Consider the following 25,005-nt stretch of genomic DNA (forward strand, 5'->3'; position numbering starts at 1 on the left):
AAGAAAAACTCTCCCTGCCATGCCGACCACAATCCGACTCTGAGTCATCCGAAAACTTCGAGCTCTGATCAGCTCTCTGACACCGAGTACTGAGCGCCATCTTTGTCCGAACAATTCAACCTCCTTCTCGGCCGCCAAAAACAGGTAAGGCTGGGGATTTTGAGGCCTACCCTCCGAAAGATTCCCGACCACACAGTAACGACAGCAGCGAATGGGCGTTTCAGAAATATCTCCAGATGTTCCTCTGTGCTTTCACGTCCATTCTCCACCAAATCAGAATTGTCCACGGCCCCTTTTTAACAGATACAATATCATTTTTCACCGGAGGGTAGCGCACACGCAGGCGCGCCGCCATCTTCTCCTCCCACGAAATACTAAAGGCCTGTGCTGATCAACTGGCTGGAGTTTTCACCAATATCTTTAACTTTTCGATTCAGCAGTCTTGAGGTACCCACCTGCTTCAATTATACTGGCGCTCAAGAAGAACATGGTTATCTGCCTCAATACCTATCATCCAGTAGCACTTACATCCGTGTGATGAAATGCTTGAGGGGTTGGTGATGAAACATATTAACTCTTGTCTGAGAAATGACTTGGATCCACTCCAATTTGCCTACCTTCATAACAGGCCAACAGCAAATGCTATTTCATTGGCTATTCACTCAGTCCTGGAACATTTGGACAGCAAAGTTGCATACATCAGGATGCTCTTCATTGACTACAGTTTGGCATTCAATACTATCACCTCAAAACTAATCAATAAGCTTCAAGTCCTAGTCCTCAATACCTGCTTGTGCAAATGCCTCCATCAGCACAGATACACCACAAGGCTGTGTGCTTAGCCCCCGCCCCACTTGCTTTATAAGTTATGACTGTGAGGCTAAGCACAGCTCCAATGTCATACTTAAGTTTGCCGATGACACCACTGTCATTATCTGAATCGGGAGTGGTGATAACTAGTCAGTATACAGGAGGGAGACGGAAAATCTGGCTGAGTGGTGCCACAACAACCACCTCTCACTCGATGTCAGCAAAACCAAGGAGCTGATTATTGACGTCAGGAGGAGAAAACCAGGGGTCCATCAGCCAGTTATCATCAATGGATCAGAGGTGGAGAGGGTCAGCAACTTTATATTCCTTTGTACTATCTTTTCTGAGGATCTGTCCTGGGTCCAGCACTAAAGTTCCATTATGAAGACAGCATGGCAGCTATGCTCTCTTCCCTTCTCACTGCTGCCATCAGGAAGAAGGTACAGGAGCCTCAGGACCCACATAACCAGGTTCTGGAACAATTATTACCCTCAACCATCAGGCTCTTGAACCAGAGGGAATAACTTCATTTGCCCCATCACTCACCCTATCACTGAACTATTCCCACTGAACTGGACTCACTTTCAAGAACTCTTCGTCTCATGTTTTCAATATTTATTGCTTACATATTTATCATTATTGTTTTTTTTTGCACTTGGGTTGTCGTCCTCCTGTTGGGTGTGATCTTTTATTGGTCCTATTTGTTCCCTGTATTTACTATGATTGCCTCAAGAAAAGGAATCTCAGGGTTGTACTGTGTATGGTGACATATATGTACTTTGAAAATAAATTAACTTTGAACATTGAACTTTGGTGAGAAATCTTTGAATTATTGCCAAGGAATCCTTGATTCAATTTCAATGAGTTCATGAATCAGTTGTAAGAAAGTATTACTGAGAAATATTTGAATCATTAGTGAAGAGTCTTTGCTGATTTACTGAGGTATCTTGGATCTGTTATTCAGGAATTCCTGTATCACTAGCAAGGAAACTGATTGGGAAAATGACAACAGTTTAATGAAGAATCTTTACTTTGTTGATGAAGAATCTTTCAACCTTTGGAGAAAAAAATCACTGACTAACCTGGTGTAATTCTATAAATCACTTGTGAAGAATATGATTAATTGGGAGAGCACATCAATTCTTTTAAGGGGAATATTTAATTCAGAGGTGAGCATTTATGTGATATCTCCAATTAAGGTAATTCTTTGATTAAGGCTTGATAATTTCTTGATTAAGGTTGGAGGAATATATAATCCATTGGCAAGAAGTTTTAATACATTGGTGAGAAACCTTTGATTGAAAAGGCAGTGAATCTTTTATTCAATGTCAAAGAATTAATGTTTTGGTAAGGATTTGTAGACAGGCCATCTTTAATTTGATGAAGATGACTGATTAGTTCAGTGATGATGAATTTTTTAGGTAAATTTGATTCATTGATGAAACCTTTGATGCATAGAATAATTTCCATTGATTAATTTGAATGCACTCATGAGGGATTATAACTTCCTTTTTGGGGAACAACTAATTCATTGGTGAATGGCCTTTGATTGATAGAACAGGAATCCTTATTTAATGGTGACGAAATCATGACTCTTTGCTTAGCAAACTTTATGGAATCATTGGCCCTAAATGTTCGATTGGGAAGGTCTTATCAAAACTGGCAAGAACCTTTAATTTTCTTTTGGTGAATAATCTTTGGTTGATAGATGAAGCATCTCTGAGTTGTTAGAAGATGATTCATTTGCTTGGAATATTTCATTTGTTGGTGAGGAATTTTAGATTCATTTTGAGGTATCTTTAATAGCTTGGTGAAACCTCTTAAGTCAATAGTGAGAAATATTGTTTGATATGTGAGGATTCTTTGATTCAGTGAAGTGCAGTATCTGACTAGTTGGTGAAGAGCCTTTCAGGGGGAATCTTTAGTTTATTAGTGAGTAATGATTCATATATTAATGAGGACTGTTAGAATAATTCCAGATAGTTATTTTATTCAGAGATTTGAATCATTGCTGGAGAACCTTTGAAGGAAGGGGAAAAAAGATTATGAGAGAAAACTGGCAGGGAACATAAAAACGGACTGTAAAAGCTTTTATAGATATGTAAAAAGGAAAAGACTGGTAAAGACAAATGTAGGTCCCCTGCAGACAGAAACAGGTGAATTGATTATGGGGAGCAAGGACATGGCAGACCAATTGAATAATTACTTTGGTTCTGTCTTCACTAAGGAGGACATAAATAATCTTCCAGAAATAGTAGGGGACAGAGGGTCCAGTGGGATGGAGGAACTGAGCAAAATACATGTTAGTAGGGAAGTGGTGTTAGGTAAATTGAAGGGATTGAAGGCAGATAAATCCCCAGAGCCAGATGGTCTGCATCCTAGAGTGCTTAAGGAAGTAGCCCAAGAAATAGTGGATGCATTAGTGATAATTTTTCAAAACTCGTTAGATTCTGGACTAGTTCCTGAGGATTGGAGGGTGGCTAATGTAACTCCACTTTTTAAAAAAGGAGGGAGAGAGAAACCGGGGAATTATAGACCAGTTAGCCTAACGTCGGTGGTGGGGAAACTGCTGGAGTCAGTTATCAAGGATGTGATAACAGCACATTTGGAAAGCGGTGAAATGATCAGACAAAGTCAGCATGGATTTGTGAAAGGAAAATCATGTCTGACGAATCTCATAGAATTTTTTGAGGATGTAACTAGTAGAGTGGATAGGGGAGAACCAGTGGATGTGGTATATTTGGATTTTCAAAAGGCTTTTGACAAGGTCCCACACAGGATATTAGTGTGCAAACTTAAAACATACAGTATTGGGGGTAAGGTATTGGTGTGGGTGGAGAATTGGTTAGCAGACAGGAAGCAAAGAGTGGGAATAAACGGGTCCTTTTCAGAATGGCAGGCGGTGACTAGTGGGGTACCGCAAGGCTCAGTGCTGGGACCCCAGTTGTTTACAATATATATTAATGACTTGGATGAGGGAATTAAATGCAGCATCTCCAAGTTTGCGGATGACACGAAGCTGGGTGGCAGTGTTACCTGTGAGGAGGATGCTAAGAGGATGCAGGGTGACTTGGATAGGTTGGGTGAGTGGGCAAATTCATGGCAGATGCAATTTAATGTGGATAAATGTGAAGTTATCCACTTTGGTGGCAAAAATAGGAAAACAGATTATTATCTGAATGGTGGCCGATTAGGAAAAGGGGAGGTGCAACGAGACCTGGGTGTCGTTATACACCAGTCATTGAAAGTGGGCATGCAGGTACAGCAGGTGGTGAAAAAGGTGAATGGTATGCTGGCATTTATAGCGAGAGGATTTGAGTACAGGAGCAGGGAGGTACTACTGCAGTTGTACAAGGCCTTGGTGAGACCACACCTGGAGTATTGTGTGCAGTTTTGGTCCCCTAATCTAAGGAAAGACATCCTTGCCATAGAGGGAGTACAAAGAAGGTTCACCAGATTGAGATCTGGGATGGCAGGACTTTCATATGAAGAAAGACTAGATGAACTGGGCTTGTACTTGTTGGAATTTAGAAGATTGAGGGGGGATCTGATTGAAACGTATAAAATCCTAAAGGGATTGGACAGGCTAGATGCAGGAAGATTGTTCCCGATGTTGGGGAAGTCCAGAACGAGGGGTCACAGTTTGAGGATAGAGGGGAAGCCTTTTAGGACCGAGATTAGGAAAAACTTCTTCACACAGAGAGTGGTGAATCTGTTGAATTCTCTGCCACAGGAAACAGTTGAGGCCAGTTCATTGGCTATATTTAAGAGGGAGTTAGATATGGCCCTTGTGGCTACGGGGGTCAGGGGATATGGAGGGATGGCTGGGGTGGGGTTCTGAGTTGGACGATCAGCCATGATCATAATAAATGGCGGTGCAGACTCGAAGGGCCGAATGGCCTACTCCTGCACCTATTTTCTATGTTTCTATATCTTTAATTCCATAGTGATGAGAGATTTATCTAGGAGAATCTTTATTTCATTAACAATCCATTATGTATTTCTGTGAAAACTTTGAACCATCAGAGAATCTGATTCATTGACAAGGACTTTTTAATTCACTGGTTAGGAATCTTTGATTGGAGAAGAAAAAGAAATTCTTCTGGAGGAGTTTTGATTGACCAGTAACATTTGCTTCAATCATTGGTTTCTTTGATTTTTGTAAAGTCTTTAGTTCATTAGTAAGAATTGTTTCAAAACAATCAACCATTGTTTCATTGGTAAGGAATCTTTGATTCCTTCAGTGTTACTTTGGTGCATTTTCTCTCTGGTAGTTTTCAATTATTGATAAATTTACCTTTTCCAGTAAAGGCTAACTACTATGCATACTGTTTATTGAGGGCAGTTCATTGAGTCTGGCAACATTATAAGAGCTTGGGAAATACTACTTCTTTACATTATTATTTTTAATGCAGTTGTATTCAAAGAAATAGAGAAGCTTCCATTTCAGGTGCCCAGCGCCAGCACCCTTCACTCAGAACAGGTAGAAAGTAGGAATAAAGGAAGATAACAAGAAGAAACCATTTGGCCCCTGGTGCATTATCCACTATTTAATCATATTATAGCTTATTTTATTTTACCACATTGATCCACAGTCTCACTTAATATTAAAGATCTATTGCATTGAAACAATATTAAGCATGTTTCCACAGACCTCCTAGGATTCCAGAAGGCGATGAATTCCAAAGATTCACTATCCTCTGGTTGAAGAAATTTCTTCTGGTCTAACTCCCAAATATCCGTCTCTTATTTGAGTCTATGACCCTAATTCTAGACACTCCAACCAGGGGAAAGACCATCCTACCAACTAGCATGTAAAGCTTCATAAAAATTTTGTATGCTTCAACATTTCTCTGTTCTAAACTCCAGAGTAAAGGGTCTGATTACTTAATTTTTCCCTATAGCACAATCCTGCCATCCCATAATCTAATGAATCCTGTGTTGTAAACCTATCTTCATTAGGAAGTAAACCCAATCCTAAACTCAACAATCCGGGTGCGTCTCACCACTCCTCACCCCCATATCATTCTAGTATTTTGTCCTTCCTCTTGTATTCAAAATTTCTTCAAATAATACTCAAAACACTGCATTTTCCTAATCCTTGCTCTACTTGCACAATAACTTTCAAGGATTCATGAGTGAGGACTTGCAATTCCTCATATCACTAATGTTTTTTCCATCTGTCACTAAACAGTAATGGCTCTGCCATTGCTATTAATTAGTGATATATTGTTGCAGTGTTCCTAATAATCAGGTTAACTGGTCTGTAAATTTCCACTTTCCATCCCTCACCTTTCTCAGAGTAAGGTTACATTTGCCGCCTTCTAATCTGTGGGAAATGTCCCAGAATGTAGAAATGTTTAATTGATGACAAGTACATCCATTAACTCACCTGCCACCTCCTCCAGAACCTTGAACTGTTCACCTTGACTTTTTTTCTAACTAATGCTGATTTCTTTTAACTCCTCATTCACTGTGCACTTGTTGTTCTCTGCTTCTTCTGAGAAGTTTCCTGAGTTTTCTTTTATGAAAACAGGCACAACATATTTCTTTAGTTTTTCTGCCACATTCTTATTCCCCAATATATAATCTCTTGTCTGTATGGGAACCACATTTGCCTTCATTTACCTTTAGATATCTCCAGAAGCATCCATCTACTCTCTGCTTTTATGTTACTCAATAGAAGGCTCCCATATTCAACTTTCTATTTCATTGACAGTTCCTTTGTTTTAATAGACAATAGGTGCCGGAGTAGGCCATTCGGCCCTTCGAGTCAGCACCGCCATTCACTGTGATCATGGTTGATCATTCACTATCAGTATCCAGTTCCTGCCTTATCCCCATAACCTTTGATTCCGCTATCTTTAAGAGCTCTATCCATCTCTTTTTTGAAAGCATCCAGAGACTTGGCCTCCACAGCCTTCTGGGGCAGAGCATTCCATATATCCACCACTCTCTGGGTGAAAAAGTTTTTCCTCAACTCCATTCTAAATGGCCTACCCCTAATTCTTAAACTGTGGCCTCTGGTTCTGGACTCACCCATCAGCGGGAACATGCTTTCTGCCTCCAGCGTGTCCAATCCTTTAATAATCTTATATGTTTCAATAAGATCCCCTCTCAGCCTTCTAAATTCCAAACTTAGGGTTACTGATCTTTTTGGCCACATTATAAGATTTTTCCTTTGATCGGTTTCAATCTTTAACTTCTGTTCTATACAGCTGAACCACTTCTCCAGTTGGATTTTGTACCTTAAAGATGTACACATACACTCTGGCCACTTTATTAGGTACACCTGTACACCTGCTCATTAATGCAAATATTTAATCTGCCAATCACGTGGCAGCAACATAATGCATAAAAGCATACAGACATGGTCAAGAGGTTCAGTTGTTGTTCAGATCAAACATCAGAACTGGGATAGTTGGTACCATCAGAGAGTTTGAATATCTCAGAAGCTGCTTATCTCCTGGGTTTTTCATGCACGATAGAGAGGATTTACAAAGGATGGTGCAAAAAATAAACAAAGAAAACACATCCGGAAAGAAAACACATCCGGTGAGCAGCAGTTCCGTGGGCAAAAATGCCTTGTTAATGAGAGAGGTCAGAGGAGAAAGGCCAGACTGGTTCAAGCTTACAGGAAGGTGACAGTAACACAAATAACCATGTGTTAAACAGCAGAAGAGCATCTCTGAATGCACAATATGTCGAACCTTGAAGTGGTTGGACTACAGGTGCAGAAGACCCCAAACGTACACCCAGTGGCCACTTTACGTGCAGGAGGTACCTAATAAAGTGACCATTGAGTGTATATTGTAAATTACGTAAGTTAGCTGTGATCATTTACTATTGTTTTTAATATGGTTTCCTCAACTACCATGGACAACTCATTTCTCACATCCCTGTTTAGATACAGAGTAAATCTCCTTCCACTGAGCCTCTTAGTTCTAGATACCTCTATGAGGAGAAACATCCTCTTGGTATTGACTCTGTAAAGTTCCATCAAAATCTTATGTCTCAATATGATCAACTCTCTTTCCTCTAAACTCCAATGAGCAAAGATTTAATTTGCCTGACCTTTCCTTTTGTCCTATCCCTTTACCACAGGAGTCAACCAAATTAACCTGCTATAAAATACCTCTTTGTAGCTATAATCCTCCTTTAGATAGAAAAAAAAATCAGTTTCCATTTATAAATAGCACCACTAATTGCTCTCCTCTTGGTTCTTTGATCCCCTCCACCCATCTGGAAGAAATCTATTACTCTGCACTTGGTGTGTGCCAACTGGATTTACCACGTGACATCCCATTTCCAACTTAACAGAATCCATCTGAAAGGAATCCTCATTGGTCCTTTGGATAATTCTCTTGAATAATTTCATGCCACAATTCCTTGTGCTTTCCCCTAGGTTTCCTTACAGGTTGTCCTGGTGATTAATTTTTAATTCTTGGATTTTTGCAGCCAAGTGCTGGAGAGTGTACTTAATATCAGCTCACTCTAGACTGAATCAAACTCAGGGTTTCTCCCTGGCATTGAAGTAGTGACAAATTCCATCATCCAGGGAGGTGGAGGTGGGATCAACTTCTAGTGAGGCAGCAGTCTGCAGTCAATGGCAAACAGAAACCATGCCCAAAACCATTGTATTTTTACTAAAAAAAAACGGTATCCATCAATGATAAAAACAGAAAACGTTGGAAACACTCAGGCAGCATCTGAGGAAAGAGAAACGGTTAATACTTCAGTCAGAGACTCCAGACAAAATCACTTCTCTGAAACGTTAACTCTGTTTCTCTTTCCACAGGTGCTGCCTGACCCATTGAGCATTTTATGTTATATTTCAAATTTCTAGCATCTGCACTTGTTTGACTAACTCAATGCAATGAGAGAAGGATAATTACAGCATACATATTATGTGTACTAAATCAATCCCAGTATTGGCTGCAGGTGTGATTGACGGGGAATTACATCATCATTCCAGCTGGGAATAGGCCACTAATTATAGGCTGCAGCGCTGCCCTAAGATCTTGATGGTTTCGGGGAGTTAAAAGATTCACTGTGGAGAATGATTAGGTGCCAACTGATTAACTGTGGCAAAGTGCAGTGCCAGGGGGCTGCATCCAAAATGGAAAAGAACCACATCAAGTTATTTTAATTAAAAATCTATTTTAACCCACCCTAGGCAGTTTTACAATAAAAGATTATTGTGCTATTTGACTTGCACAGTCTGGGCAGGAGGCCAATCCAAATGAAGCCTCCACCATACGTCAGGGACCCATAATGTGCGTCTGGCAACGTTGTTATAGGATGGTCTTTTAAGTGTTGCTTTTGCCTTTCCATCTTTGGTGGTTTTTATGGGAAGGGCTTGTATAGATCTATGTTGCTGTTCTGCTCCTCACTTCCAGCTTGGCTCTCAAGAGTACTATCTCTACTGTTTCATTCCTGTAACCCCTCCCTCCACAAACCTCAGCACATCCCAGACTTCCATCCCACACCAAGATTTTTGCTTTAACTAAACACCCCTAGAAGGACGCAGTCCTGGGTGTAAGGAGGTGAGGTGCCATTGAAGAATCTTTCAACCACACTCTGTCACAGTCTTCCTCCAGTGATCCTGGACATGCACTGGAAGTCAGTGAGGTCCTCCTGGAAGTGTGGATAATGTCGCAACAATCTTACCACATCTGAGGTTGGCAGACTGAGGTGGATTAGGGAATGGTTTCCTATCAGTCCGACTGGCACAGGATTGTGAACCACAACATCCTCTGTGGCTTCCCTTGGGATCAAGGTTGATTGACATTCACCTTGACTTCTGTGATTTCTGGGTTGGCTGGTGAGACCAATGATGGAACAGCAGACTCTCACCAATTGGGCTGAGTGGTGGATGGACCATTCCTTCTGCTTACCTGGGGCCACTGTCAGCCAGATTCGTGGTTCTCACTGCCCTCCCCAATGCTCATTGTCCACTTTGAGTGGTCATGCACAGACTTTTCTGTCAGTCAGTAAGGATGTTGCATTTCTTCAACAAGGCTTTGCACACACCCTTGAATCTTTTCCTCTGCTAATCTCTCTCCATAACTGCGCTGGAAAAGAGCATTTTTTTCATGATTCTGAACAATATATGGATGTTCTTGGTCTTGGGAAACTGACTGTGTTAGACCAAGCATGCTCATATCTTCTCTCACCTACACTGTGAGCAAGGAAGTGTGTGCATACATTTCTAATGCCACCAGCTTCAAGAATATCAAATTCTCAAAGTAAGCAAGTTTAATTCAGTTGCAATCATTCACGTGGGGGATTTCTCATCAAGCCAATCTTGCATCTTCTTAACAGAGAAATCAAAAATCTCTCTATAGTTGCCATTGATGGTGAACATCAGGGCAGCTGATAGGCGATGTACACCCCGTAGCTCCTGCAAACTGGGAGCTAATGGTTTCCTACCAGCAACACACATCAAAGTTATTGGTGAACACAGCAGGCCAGGCAGCATCTCTAGGAAGAGGTACAGTCGAAGTTTCGGGCGGAGACCCTTCGTCAGGACTAACTGAAGGAAAAGTCAGTAAGAGATTTGAAAGTGTGAGGGGGAGGGGGAGGGGGAGATCCAAAATGATAGGAGAAGACAGGAGGGGGAGGGATGGAGCCAAGAGCTGGACAGGTGATTGGCAAAAGGGATATGAGAGGATCATGGGACAGGAGGCCTAGGGAGAAAGAAAAGGGGCAGGGGGGGAGACAAAAAAACCCAGAGGATGGGCAAGGGGTATAGTCAGAGGGACAGAGGGAGAAAAAAGAGAGAGAGAAGGAATGTGTGTATATAAATAAATAACAGATGGGGTACGAGGGGGAGGTGGGGCATTAGCAGAAGTTAGAGAAGTCAATGTTCATGCCATCAGGTTGGAGGCTACCCAGATGGAATATAAGGTGTTGTTCCTCCAACCTGAGTGTGGCTTCATCTTTACAGTAGAGGAGGCCATGGATAGGCATATCAGACTGGGAATGGGATGTGGAATTAAAATGTGTGGCCACTGGGAGAGCCTGCTTTCTCTGGCAGACACAGCGTAGATGTTCAGCAAAACGATCTCCCAGTCTGCGTCGGGTCTCGCCAATATATAAAAGGCCACATCGGGAGCACCGGACGCAGTATATCACCCCAGCCAACTCACAGGTGAAGTGTCGCCTCACCTGGAAGGATTGTCTGGGGCCCTGAATGGTGGTAAGGGAGGAAGTGTAAGGGCATGTGTAGCACTTGTTCTGCTTACAAGTATAAGTGCCAGGAGGGAGATCAGTGGGGAGGGATGGGGAGACGAATGGACAAGGGAGTCGCGTAGGGAGCGATCCCTGTGGAAAGCGGGGGGGGGGAGGGAAAGATGTGGTGGTTGGATCCCGTTGGAGGTGGTGGAAGTTACGGAGAATAATATGTTGGACCCGGAGGCTACTGGTTTCCTACCAGGTTTTGTCTGCAAAGCATCCGTTGTGTGGACTTTGAGTTCTTCCAAGCTGATCTTGCCTCATTAACCTCTGTTAATATTTTTAGGGCAGGTTAATGGATATCATAGATCAGGCTTGATGATTAAGTGCCAGTTTCATATTAGAGTGAGCAGAACAAATCAGATGTAATGCCTCAGTTCACAGTTGTGTATATAGGGAAATAAGATACTCCATTGGATGATGTATTTATTCCTGCTTACAGTATGATTGGGAATATTTTCAGGTGGAGGCTAAAATATTACTCGAACAAATGGGATTTTGGTGTGCTTGGCAGACAGGAAGATGTGAGTGTGTGCACATAAATCTCCTCCTAAGGCAGTTCCTTGGGATCAAAGATGATTTAGTGCCTCTCTGGTTTTAGTGTATTCTGAGGAAGCTGAACGTTCCAGTTCAGGAACCACTGTTAGGGGCAGGAAGTGGGTGGCTGGTTAGATAGTTTACTTCTGCCACTTACCTCATGGACCAAAGAAAAACAGAGGTAAAATGGCTTTGATTTTTTAACCTTTTCCAATGGCCACTTGACCCACATCAGGGCTCAGAACAGCTGTCTGTTTTGGGAATCTGATGTGAAGCAGACGAACATCTTGCCCTACCCAATGGCTGAGTATAACTTGGGCATCTGTACTGGGGGTGTTGATCCAGGAGAGAACAGTAATGTTTGTTCACTTGCCCTTCCAGTGATAGCATTGGTGATGCTTGCTGTAGGTAGTCCAGCAGGGATCAATGCTGTTCACTGCCAGGTCTCAGATATTGATCTTAGCACTTTCCTTGAATCTAAATAAGGTTTTCCTGGTGCATTGCAAAGAGTGCAGGGGAGATTCACCAGGCTGTTGTCTGGATTGGAGGAATTGAGTTATGGGGAGAAGCTATGCTTGTTTTCACTGGAGCAATGGAGGTTGTTAGAAGTATGCAAGATTTGAGAGGCATAAATGGAGACAGAGGGTAGAGTCATTGAGTAACACCGCATGGAAATGGGTCTATGCCTCCCTGCTAGCCCCAATTGTCCTCATTCAGCTATGGTCTGTGGTTTATGATCACGATGTTTAGGAAGCAGTTAGACCAACCACGGCCTCCTCTACTGTCGAGATGAAGCCACACTCAGGTTGGAGGAACAACACCTTGTATTCCGTCTGGCTAGCCTCCAACCTGATGGCATGAACATTGACTTCTCAAACTTCCGCTAATGCCCCACCTCCCCCTCGTACCCCATCCGTTATTTATTTATATATACACATTCTTTTCCTCTCTCTCCTTTTTCTCCCTCTGTCTCTCTCACAAAACCCCTTGCCCATCCTCTGGGCTTTCTCCCCCCTCCCACTTTTCTTTCCCCCGAGGCCTCCTGTCCCATGATCCTCTCATATCCCTTCTGCCAATCACCTGTCCAGCTCTTGGCTCCATCCCCCCCCCCTCCTGTCTTCTCCTATCATTTCGGAGCTCTCCCCCCCCCCTCACTTTCAAAACTCTTACTAGCTCTTCCTTCAGTTAGTCCTGACAAAGGGTCTCGGCCCGAAACGTTGACTGTACCTCTTCCTAGAGATGCTGCCTGGCCTGCTGCGTTCACCAGCAACTTTTATGTGTGTTGCCTGAAATTCCAGTATCTGCAGATTTCCTCGTGATGGCGATATTTGATTTTTTTTTTATGCCATGGACCAATACGATTAAGCAAGAGGTTTGAGGACCCCAGGTTGGGAACCCCTGCCATAGATAGTGATGGTCAGAAAGTTAATTTCTATGCTGTACAACACTACATTCCTATGAAATAGCTTATGATTAAATTAATATTCAATATCTACCTTTGCCAAAAGGTGGTTTCTGAGATACAGTTCACATTTTCCAATGTTTCACCATAAGCCTTCATTGTCAGAAGGCAGTGTGGCATGGCAGGAGCAGGTTGTTAGAGGACCTTGGTCTTGCAGATGTTGAGTGCAGGGGCCATCCTGTACGAACATGCTGATGACTGCTTGGAGCTCTGCCCTAGAACTTCTGTAAATACAGATATCTGCATGTTTCTACTGAGATTTGTGAATCTTGGTTGTACATTGAACAAATTTCCTTTAGTTATACCTGTAGGATGTTTGTTGGAGAGAGATGTAGCATTTCTGTGGGGAACATTGAAAAAAATGTTGAGGCAGTGAGGCAGACATTTTCACTGAGATTGTTTGTGCTATTGACTCGTCAAAGCTTGAATGTCATTATGCCAGCATAAGATGAGGATAAATTTCTGTCAGAATCAGAATGAAGGAGTTGTTCCATAGTCCCACTTAACTGCTGGTGTCCAAGGCTTGAGAGAAGCTATGCGCAGTGGTTGGTGTGGCTCCCAGCATTTCTCTTGGAGTTGCCATCAGGTGAAGATGTTCACAGTATTTCTGCATGGACAATTTCCTCAGAATGGTTTGGGGAACAGCTCTTCACAAACTGTAGGGAGGACCCTGGTGATGACCTTGTTGTGGCAGAGGACAGGGAGAACTGCCTTCAATACTTTGGTTGGACCTGACTTCTCCCTTGAAGATTATGATTATAGCAACTGCTTGGCCCCCAGAATATCTTTGGGCTGATTAGGATTGTGAATTTTTGATTGATGCTCTTCACTGCTAAGTTTTAAAGTTTCCTCCCAAGACCTTGTTATTTTCCAGTTGGGATATTGCTTCTTGTTAGTTAGGAATGGCAACAAGGCTGTCTAGATAGGCGTGTGTGAGATGGAGTCGAGGACAAAGTGAAGGTTGAGAGGCCTTCAATAAGGCACTTCCATTGGATACACACATTGTAAGGGCGCTGGAGCAGGGATCCAATCGCAGACCCAGTACTGTGCACACAGTGATATTAATTGAGTAACAAATCCCGAGGTGCAAATAAAGTCAGCGTCAAAGTTCAGGCAGAGATCAAAGCATCCACAGAAATCCAAAAACCAGAATCAGTAAACAGACAGAGTACAGATACAAATGCTGGAAAAGCTCAGGAAAACTCACTGGCACAATCTGGCAACAAACAGGTGAAACACAGGACTAAAATACACTGAGCAATAAACAGAGAGGCAGATGATAGGTGGAGCACAATGAGACACAGGTGGCAGCAATACAGGTAATAATGAGAAACAGGTGAGAGACGGAGTACTCAGTAATACAGGGGCCGGAGTAGAGCAGGAGTGGGGACAGGAGCACATGTCAATACAAAACCACAGACTGACAGCTAGGGGGAAAACACACAAAAAGACAGAGTTCAGCTGGAGGTACTGACACACATACAAAATGCTGAAGGAACATCAGATCAGACAGTGTAAATAGTCAGTGTTTCAGGCCAAGAACCTTCCATTGGATGTTGACTAGCTCCATCTCTTGAGTTCACTCCTATTTTAGCTCTCACTGGGTGGAACCTTGAGTGTGGGGGCTGTAGATGGCTTTAATTGTGCTGGACTGTGAGTTGCTGAAATTCCAGAAATCAGTCCATCACTTACTGTTCCATAGCTCCTCAGTTTTCTGCTGGTCCTCCCCTTCATGAACCTGTTGAGCTGCATCACTTCCATTGAATCAAGCTAGAACTTCCTGTCCAGGAATTTTTTTTCTTTTAGAGTCATAGCGCACTCAGCACAGAAACAGACCCTTCGGCTCACATAGCCCATGCCAACTATTCTGCCTAGCCCACCTAGCACTGGGACCATCTCCTCCATGCCCCTCCCATCCAAGTATCTATCCAAACCTCTTAAATATTGACATCGAACCCGTATCCACCACTTCCACTGGCAGCTCATTCCTTCCTCTCACCACCCTCTGAATAAAGAAGTTCCACCTCATATTTGCCTTCAATATTTCACCTTTTACCTTTAACCTATGACACCTGGTTCTAGTCTCACCAAATTCAATGGAAAAGATTGCTTGCATTTATCCTATTTATATGCATCATAATGTTTTATTCTTGTTGATATCTTTCCTGTAGGTAGGTGCTATAATTGCGCACAATACTCCAAATTTGGCCTCGCATCTTGGACAACTTCAACATAACATCCCCACTCCTGTACTTGATATCTTGATTTATGAAGCCCAATATGCCAAAAGCTCTCTTTATGATTCTATCTACCCTATCTAACTGTGGTTGCACTTTCAAGGAATTATGGATCTGTACATCCAGATCCCTTTGTTCTATCACACTCCTTGGTGCCGTACCGTTCACTGTGCAAGTCCTACCCTGGTTGGTCCTACTGAAGTGCAACACCTCACACTTGTCTACATTAAATTCCATCTGCCATTTTTTTGCAGCGGGACCAGATCCCATTGCAAGCTTTGATAGTCTTCCTCACTGTTTGCTACATCCCTGATCTTGGTGTCATCCACATATTTCCTGATTTCAATTTATCACATTATCATCCAGATTGTTGATATAGATGACAAACAACGATGGACCCATCACCGATCCCTGTGGCACTCCACTAGTCACAGGCCTCCAGTCAGAGAGGCAACCATCTACTACCACTCTCTGGCTTCTCCCTCAAAACCAATGTTGAATCTGGTTTACCACCTCAGCCTAAATTGCCAGTGACTGAACCTTCTTGATCAGCCTCCCAAATGGGACCTTGTCAAAGGCCTTGCTAAAGTCCATGTAGACAACATCCACTGCCTTTCCTTCATCAACTTTCTGGTAACCTTCTCAGAAGGACCTTACACATATTTTAAGGGAACTGCCTGTAATAACCAGACCGTTACTGACACATTGGAACTAAGGAGACAGGATAAGCAAGTATCTCAAGACTTTATCTGGTCTTTAGTCAGATCACATAGACTGCCTCATGAGACATGTGGCCTGATAACAGGAAATGGGGGGTTCTTACAGATACTAGTGGTCACCTGTGAGGTAACCAGATCATGGAAATGAACTGTGAATTGCACCAAAGTACTGATTTTGAACATGACATGTTTTCTGACGTGGGAAACACAATTTCAGGGAGCGAGACCTGGTTCTAAATTGTTGAGATATTGACACACCCACCACAGAGAAAAAATTAGATGGGGTTCAATAATTACTCCAGTTGGAGGGATTTTGGAGCAGATAAAAATAGAGAGAAACAAAATGACAATTGAAAGCTAAAGAGAACTGATGGCTTGCAGTCGGCTGTGGGTGAATAAAATGAAAAAGGAGTACCAGAGGGATTTATATCCATATTGGGATTGTGTGCCTAACTAGATGTTTCAGTTTGTGAGTTATTATGCTATATTTCCAATGCATTGTAAACTTTTGAATCTCTCATATGCAGTAATCTTTGAAACTGTGGCTTGTGCCTCACAATATTACATTAGTCTTCAGCAACAAGCAATCTGGCAAAAATCAAAGGGTCAAGCAGCATTAGACTTGGGGAGATGTTTCTGAGATAAGATCTTTAACATTAACTAATTAACACAGGAGTGCCAATTAATTAATATTCTGGAATCACGGTAATGTAGCAGCTGGTGCAACTATCTTTAATTGGCCCTCCGAGCTTGGATATATATGTATGCTCCTTCCTTGTCACTGGGTCAAAATCCTGGAAATCTCTACCTAACAGCATCAGGAGTACTTTCAACAATAGGTCTGGCATCCCAAAGTTCTGGCTTGTTTGGTCGCACATAAACTAAAGTCCATTCAGTGAGGTAATGCTAAGAGTTCCAACTAACAAGATGCTACGCTGCAGTGAATGTGGTGAGTTTTTAATTGAGACAGGTATTGAGAGATCTCTCTTGCTTCATTTGGTTATGCCATGAATTGTTTCTAACTTCTGCAGGGAAAGGGTTTACTTTCTCCACCAGCTTCACCTAGATTATGTACTGAAGTCCTGAGCCGGGGCACAAAACCCAGCCTTGCTCTAAGCCTTACAGGTGTGCTGATTAGGACATTGTAGAAACAGATTAAATTCTTCCAGCAACTTTCATGTTCACATTTTACAGTTGCTGAAAAAAATACATAAAATAGTCTCAGAAATGTCCACCCTCACTGATTTTTAAAAAGTACATTTCAGTTTGTGCATTCCTGTTTGCGTTGAGCCACAGCCTTCTCTCTGACCTGGTGATGGAGTTCATACTTCCCTCTAATAGGAAAACAATGTCTCATTATGTTTCTCGTACAGCCTTACCCCCAAAGTAAGCAAAGGAAGCTGCTGAGCAATTAAAACCAGGCTCTATTTTAATGCAAAGCCTTCGGGCCATCTGGTTTCCAGACTGGACACAATGGCTGAACATTCTTGAACTGATGCTTTCAGCTGATGAAGAATGATCCAGGAGATGCACAAGACACATCCTTTGTTCATTGTTTTCCTTCCCAGATGTAGTTTCTTTTTATGGTGCTTGACACGCTTCAAAAAGAAATTCTGTCTCCATGAAGAAATCTGTGGTTGATTCTTCCTGATATCTCTGTATTTATCAGCCACTCCCTCTCAATCCATTTTCATCACTCCATTACCGTGACCCTTGCCCTTGTCGTACTAACAAGGTCAGCAGAAGCTGACAGTGGCCTTTCTTCTAGAGAAGCTGATCCAACAGTGACGATGCCAGGGACTGATGATGAAATGACATCAATTAGAGGGAGGTGATGGTGTTCCTATACACACTGCATGTCACTCTGAATGTGGATGTTGCCCATTAGAAACCCTGGTCAGTTTTAGCAATGCATATTTTATATATTACACTATTAGCACAGTGGAACAGAGGAAGATAATAAAGAGAGAAGATGTTTAAGCCTTTTTTATGTCCATTTTTGGGCTCTGGGCATCACTGGCAAAGCCAGCACTTAATGTCCGTTGGGAAGGTGCTGAGCCATCTTCTTGAACCTCTGCAGCATTTCTGGAGAAGTTACATGCTGTTGAGTAGGGTGGTACAGGATAGAGCCAGCGAGAGTGAAGGAGCAGGGATATATTTCCAAATCAGGGTGGTTTGTGCTTTTGCAGGGGGGGTGGAACCCATAGGCAATGGTGTTCCCACAAACTTGTTCCCCTTGCTCTTCATTGTGATGGATATTGCTGGTTTAAGAGGTACCGTCCGAGTAGCCTGTGCAAAGAATTGTAGTGGACTTTATCAATGGTACACACAACAGCCACGATGAACCAGTGGTGGACAGTGTGAAAACTTAGGATGATTAAAGTGGTCCAATCAAGTAGGCTGCCCAATCTGGGATGGCATTGATGTTCTTTAACAGTTGTTCGTGCTGAACTCATCCAGGTAAATGGAGAGTGCTCCATCACAAAACTGGTGAATGAAGTGACAATTAAACAAAATTGTTTAGTCCAGGATGGCATCAGACTTCTTGAGTGCTGCAGGTGCACCTATTCATATGAGTGGAACGTATTCCATCAACTTCCTGATGAGTCTAAAGGGGATGGAGAGAATATGAGGCAGTGTGATGCCTGCTGCAGACAACCCTGCCTCTGACTCCACACTATCGTTAGTCCAGTTGAGGAGAAGGCGCTAGGGAGATTTTCATTGCAAAGCACCTTTGAAATGCCTTCTGAACATTACATTTCTGTGAGCCTTTGCTAATCTTGGAGACCTGAGTTATAAATTAGTCAACAAGCAAGATGGATAAACTTTACGCAAAGCTTGTCTCAGAAGAGTTTGCAATAATACAATATCCATGAGCACTCATAATCACTCATAAAGGTATAAGAACATAACAAATGGGAGCAGAAGTGGGTCATTTGGTCTCTTGTGCCTTCTCTGCCATTGGAAACAATGGCTGCTCTTTTACCTTAGTGTCACTCTCCTATAGTTTTTGCCCCTCCCCCAGGATCTCTAATTCCCTCCGATGTCCTGTTCACTGGTCATTCTTGCTTATAAGACCTGCCAATGAGAAATAAACTCCACCATGGACAGTCACAAGCCCAGCTGCAAAATGGAGGCGGAGTTAAGATGGCGCTAAATGGCGACTCCTTTGCTTGCATCTTCGGAAAAAGCTCTATTTCCATCTTTAATATCTTTACTTTTCCCTTTCAGGGTTCTTTTGAAGACCCTGACCTGGAGTTACACGCAGACTTTGGTTCTTTGCAGGAATGGGACCCGTTCTCAGGGTTTCAGGACCGGCCGTTATTCGACATGCCAAGGGTTCAGACTGAGAGTCGGCCTAGTGTTCGGAAGCCTAAGATCACGGGGCTCTGGAGACGGGCGGATCAAGGGTCGGTGTCACAGCAGCAGACTCGTGTGTCGTCAGGGAGGCCAGAAAATCTTTCGCTGTGGGCCCGAAGACCCGAGATCTTTGCGATCTTCGGGCACAGTTAAAAGCAACAAAACGGACTACTTTTTAACATCATAAACCAGCGGGTTGTTGTTATGTCTCCTGCTCGCTGTAAAAATGGAGGACGCCTCCCTCTCCCTTATTAGGGAGAGAGAGAACCTGTGGGTTGTTGAATGCCAGATGAAATACAATAGTCTTTGGGGTAACTGCAAGGTCTGTGTCTTTGCTATCACCTAGCTCACGCTTGTGCTTGGTAGTGGGTGTGCTTTTTTTCGCCGGGGGGTGTAGGGTATCATTGCTTGCTGCCGCTTACATACAGGAGGGGGGAGTTGGGGGGGGACTTTGGAGTTCTCATGTTTAACTGTCGTTCACTCTTTGGGGCACTTCTCTGGTTTTTGTGGATGTTTGTGAAGAAAAAGCATTTCAGAATGTATATTGTATACATTTCTCTGACATTAAATTGGACCTTTGAACCTTTGAAAAGGAGGAGGGTTGGGCATGGGACTAGCAACTCTATCCAGCAAAAACCCAGAGCTACAGAAATGCCAACAGAAGCTCCAAAGACGTAACAACAGTCAAGACAGAAGGCAAGACAATTTGATATGAGAAAGTAAATTAAGTTTCAAGGAAACATTTCCAGTACACAAACCTCCCTGAGACTCGAGGTTCGGTGGGCTTTGAATATCTCAGACTGCAATGAAATGTTTGTTTGTAGATCTTTACGGTCATTTAAATGGAAAATGGGAAGATTGTCCACACAAAGAGGAAACCTGTTCAATCTCTAGTCCTGACAGGAAATAATCTCTCTGGAAGTTCTCTACAACATCATCATAGATTTACTAGATTTTACCTTATACTCTCAGGTTAAGAGTCTGAGTTGGTTCAAAACCCTACAAAATCAACATCTTTATGCCAATGAGGTGCTATATGTCACAGTGATCTGAATATTTATAATAAATCAACTGAAATATTGTTTTTAAGGAATGGATCAATAACTTGATCTACTATTTCAATAAGAAATGATACCAAAATATAAACGATGGGACCTGAGAGTTTGTTGTTGCTGAACTATGAAGAGTTTGTAAGAAAATATGTTGGGTTACGAATGGGGTGCTGTTTCTAGTAAACAAAAAAAAAGCCATCTTTAGGAGCCAGCCAATATTCCCAGGAAAATTAAGAAACATCCGTCTGTATCTCATTTCAGAGAATGGAATTACCCTTGTGGCTTCAACCTTCTAAAGGAATCTACAGGGAACATTGAGCATGAATTGTGCCCTTTGACCTGCCAGTCTTATGGCTCCTGCAGTTGCAAGCAGCAATTCATCAATGTCAAACAGGCCTCGGGGATCATATTCTTCCTTGCCATTGCTCCCTGTGTATTAATAAGAGACTAGCAGGATTCTGCTATCCCCCAGGGCCTGTGTTATTGAATGTGGTGCCAGGTATTATAGGGTTAAATCTAGTCAGGGGTTCTTAGTGGCCAGCGAAGGGATTAGGGAACTACTTTGGCATGATACGTCAAAATGCAGCGACCAGCTTTGTTGGGTGACTCCCTCTTTGTACAACGTGTAGTGGGAGGAAAGTTTCTTCCTCAGCAAACAACATGGGAACACTGCAAATGTCTTGTCCTGTCCAAGCTATCCAAAGGCCTAAGATGGAATTCAGATGTTGAGGGAGGTTTGGATGCATTTAGTAAGACCTAGAGTCATCGAGCACTGGAATGGACCCTTCAGCTAATTGAGTCTGTGCTGATATTTTTCCCCATCTACACTAATCCCATTTGTCTGCCTTAGGCCCATATAAATGTTTGTATAAATGTCTCTTAAGCTTTGCAATTGTGTCTGACTACATCGCCTCCTTTGGAAGCATATTCCAGATATCAGCTGTCCTGTGTCAAAAATACTTTCCCCTCAGATCCCCTTTAAATCTCTTCCTTCTCACTTTAAGAGCAAGCCTTCTAGTTTTAACACCCTCCCATGAAGAAAGGATTTTGATCATCTGTGCTGTCCATGTCACACATTATATAAAGCTAGTCAGTTCACCCCTGAGCATCCTTCATTTCAGCCTCTCCAATCTCTCTCCAGAACTGAAGTCTGCTGGCCCTGATAAAATGCTGGTGAATCTCCTTGGCACTCTCTCCAGTCAATCCCATCCTTAAAGGCATTAGCAGCTCTCATTCATCAGAAGGGGGGGGGGGGGAAGCAAATACTTGTACCAGACAATAAGTTCAAGGTGGGGTTGGGACCCACTGTGGGTGCAGAGTGAACATTCTATTTACTCATTAAACCATCAAACTATTTAACCAGACTCTCCACAAAGAACAGCAAGCAACACCCAAACCCTCAATGAAAGTCAGGTTACCGCTCCAGTAAGGTCAGTGACCTGAAACATTAAATTGTTTAGCCTTCCACATACGCTGTCTAACGTGCTGACTATTCGCAGCATTCCCCATTTTAACTCAGATTTCCAACATCTGCGGGTTTATTGAAATTGGTTTATTTACTTGTTTTATTTTATTTAGCGATACAGCATGGTATGTCTTTGGACTGCGGGAGGAAACTGGAGCACCCAGGGAAGACCCATGCATTCCACAGGGAGGACGTACAAACTCTTCACAGAACGCCGTCGGAACTGAACTCCAAACTCCGGAACGCCTCGCGTTGCAATAGCGTTGCGCTAACCGCTATTGTCACATGTACCAAGACAAAGTGAAAAGCTTGTATGGACATACTGCATACTTCATTACAGATCAAATCATTGCACATTGAAGTAGAACGAGGTAAAACAATAACAGAATGCGGAATAAAGTGTAAAAGCTCCAGAGAAAGTGCATTGCAAGTAAACAATAAAGTGCAAGAACATAATAAGGTCGGTTATAAGATCAAGGGTCCACCTTATCATGCAAGAGATCTGTTCAAGAGTCTGATTTCAGCCGTATAGAAGCTGTCCTTGACCCTGATAATACATGCTTTTTGTTTTCTTCTCCATCAAATTGCAGGGTGAAGGAAGATCACATAATTCTACCCTTCCATTATTGTCACTTTAGCACTTCTTTTTGAACTACTACAGTATACTTTGCATCTTTCTGTTGTTTTGCGCTGGTTGCTGTATTTATTGGTGTATTCATCATTACCATGCATACTGTTCACTCAGTGAGCTTCATGGGAGCAAGAAATTTTATTTCACCCTAGTCCAAGTAACAATAAATTAATCTGAATCTGTATCTAATGTGAAGTCTGTACAAAATATCAAACCAACCGATTAAAGCTCTAGTGGGGAGATTCCAATTAATGTTCTATCATCCGCATTGTGGTTAGAATCTTGGGTGTTGTTCATTCAATCAATGCAATGCCTTCCAAAAGGCATCACCCCACCTGTCCTCCCCCACCAAGCAACGCCGCTCCATGCTTTCTGTAACACCTCCCACATTATACCCAGTGACACAACCTGGCAACACAGGTTCTCTTTTCCCCATCCAGTGCCCTCCCCAACTTCTCTACTACCCAGACTAACCTGTTTCTCTCTTTCCCAGTTCTGAAAATGAAGCTTTTGGTGGTGGGTCAACAACTGATATGGTCAGTGGCCCAATCTGTACTCTCATTAAGGTGCACTATTATTTCTGAGCAATATTTGAAAGTATTTTCACAGACAAACTCCATTATACTTGTTACCTAGGGCATTGTGTTCAGGGTCAATTACATGCTGAACAATTTTTGTGGTTGGTTGCTTCATATACTGCGTGGTTGTCTTGAAGAGATAATTTTGCATAATTTTGTCTTTACTCAGCATAACTATTAAAACTGTGGTAAACTTTGTTTTTAAGGTATGGTTTTCTTTAGCACTTTTACCTTGAAGACTTAACCCTTCATTGGGTATAATTTGGCTGAAAGAAGATCTAGTTTGGAGCTTAACATCCAAGGATACACATTGTGTCAAAATGCCAGGCAGGTAGGCAAGGGCACAGCCTCAAAATTGAGGGGTGACCTTTTAGAACGAGGTAAGAAGCAATTTTATTTTAACCAAAGAGCAGTGAATCTGTGGAATGCTCTGCCACAGACTGCAGTGAAGGCCAAGTCCATGGGTGGAATTTGATCATCTCTTGATCAGTCAGGGCATCAGCGGAAATGGCGCAGAGGCAGGTGTATAGGGTGAGCGTGATCTGGGATCAGCCGTGATGGAATGGTAGAGCAGGCTTGATGGGCTGAATGGCCTAATTCTGCTCCTATGTCTTATGGTCTGATGGTTCCTGACCTGTAACGTTATTTGCTTTTCTCTCCGTGGATGCTGCCTGACCTGCAGAGAGTTTCAGCATTTTCTGACACAACATAGAAAATGTTCTGATCTGTGCCCGGAGGTGTCATGCTTTCTAAATGCCAGGAGCACGTTAGACATTTAGAAGGAGGAAAGACTAAACTGTTGAAAAATAAATAGTTCTGTTAGATTCAATGGTATCAGTTCACCCCAACCTGACACTTGGGCGTGCTTCCACACAGCCTTTCCCCACTCTACTCCTTGCTCTGTAGGTCCACACCACACACGCATGTGCGGTGGAAGTTCTGTAGTTTGTCAACCTCTTACCTGCTGCACCTTTCTGAAAATATGACCTTACCAAGATACAGTTATTTGACTAACCAGCCACTGCCTACAAAGTACATATTGCCTCTGGTACAATCTTATTTTTTAAACTATGCAAACGATAAGGATAACAGACTAAGGCTGCTCTGACCACACAGTTGCAAATCACTTGGCCCGACTTGTCAGTGACAATCACAAGAGTTGATGCTATCTATGGGACATGCAAATAGGTTTAAAAAATGTGATAGAGTGGTTTGGATTCAGTGTGGAATTTCACCTATTGGTATTGGTTCCATTATTGTCACATGTACAGAGATACATGGGCAGTAGCGTAGTGGTCAGCATAACGCTTTACAGTGCCAACGACCCAGGTTCACCACTATCTGTAAGGAATTTGTATGTTCTCCCCGTGACCGTATGGGTTCCCTCCGGTTGGTTAGTTAATTGTCACTGTAAATTGTCCCGCGATTAGGCTGGGGTTAAGTCGGGGATTGCTGGGTGGCTCAGCTCGAAGGGCTGGAAGGGCCTTTTCCACGCTGTCTCTCAATAAGTAAATAAAAAATAAAAATACAGTGAAAAGTCTTTGTTGTGGATGCCATCCAGGAAGATTGTGCTATTCAATATTGAGGTAGTCAGAAGTAAAACAAAATGCAGAATATAGTGCTGGAGCTACAGAGAATGTGCAGTGCAGGTAATCAAATGAAGTGCAAAGGCCAAACTGAGGTCAACTGGGAGATCAAAATATACTGTACCTTTCGCATAAAGAGTTCCATTCAAGAGTCAAATAACAGTGGGAACTGTAATTGGTGGAAACATAGGCATAATTCACTACCACCGACATTGAGTTGGGGTTCACTTTAAGAAGCTGGTCTGATGTAATGATGTGAAATTTTTACTGTGCTTTATGTTCTGTATTTGGTGGACAATAAAGGAGTTGTTACGGTTTCCTTAAACATAAAA

The 25,005-nt window shown here is 42.6% G+C and overlaps 1 long non-coding RNA gene across 1 annotated transcript; it reads left to right on the forward strand.

The window, feature by feature from the left end:
* Nucleotides 1-1,779: 1,779 nt before the first annotated feature.
* Nucleotides 1,780-25,005, forward strand: LOC134340790 (uncharacterized). Its single transcript, XR_010016637.1, has 2 exons — nt 1,780-1,979; nt 21,992-25,005. It is a non-coding gene; the product is annotated as an uncharacterized LOC134340790 (long non-coding RNA).

Source organism: Mobula hypostoma, chromosome X2 (genome assembly GCF_963921235.1).
Source record: "Mobula hypostoma chromosome X2, sMobHyp1.1, whole genome shotgun sequence".
NCBI lineage: Eukaryota > Metazoa > Chordata > Chondrichthyes > Myliobatiformes > Myliobatidae > Mobula > Mobula hypostoma.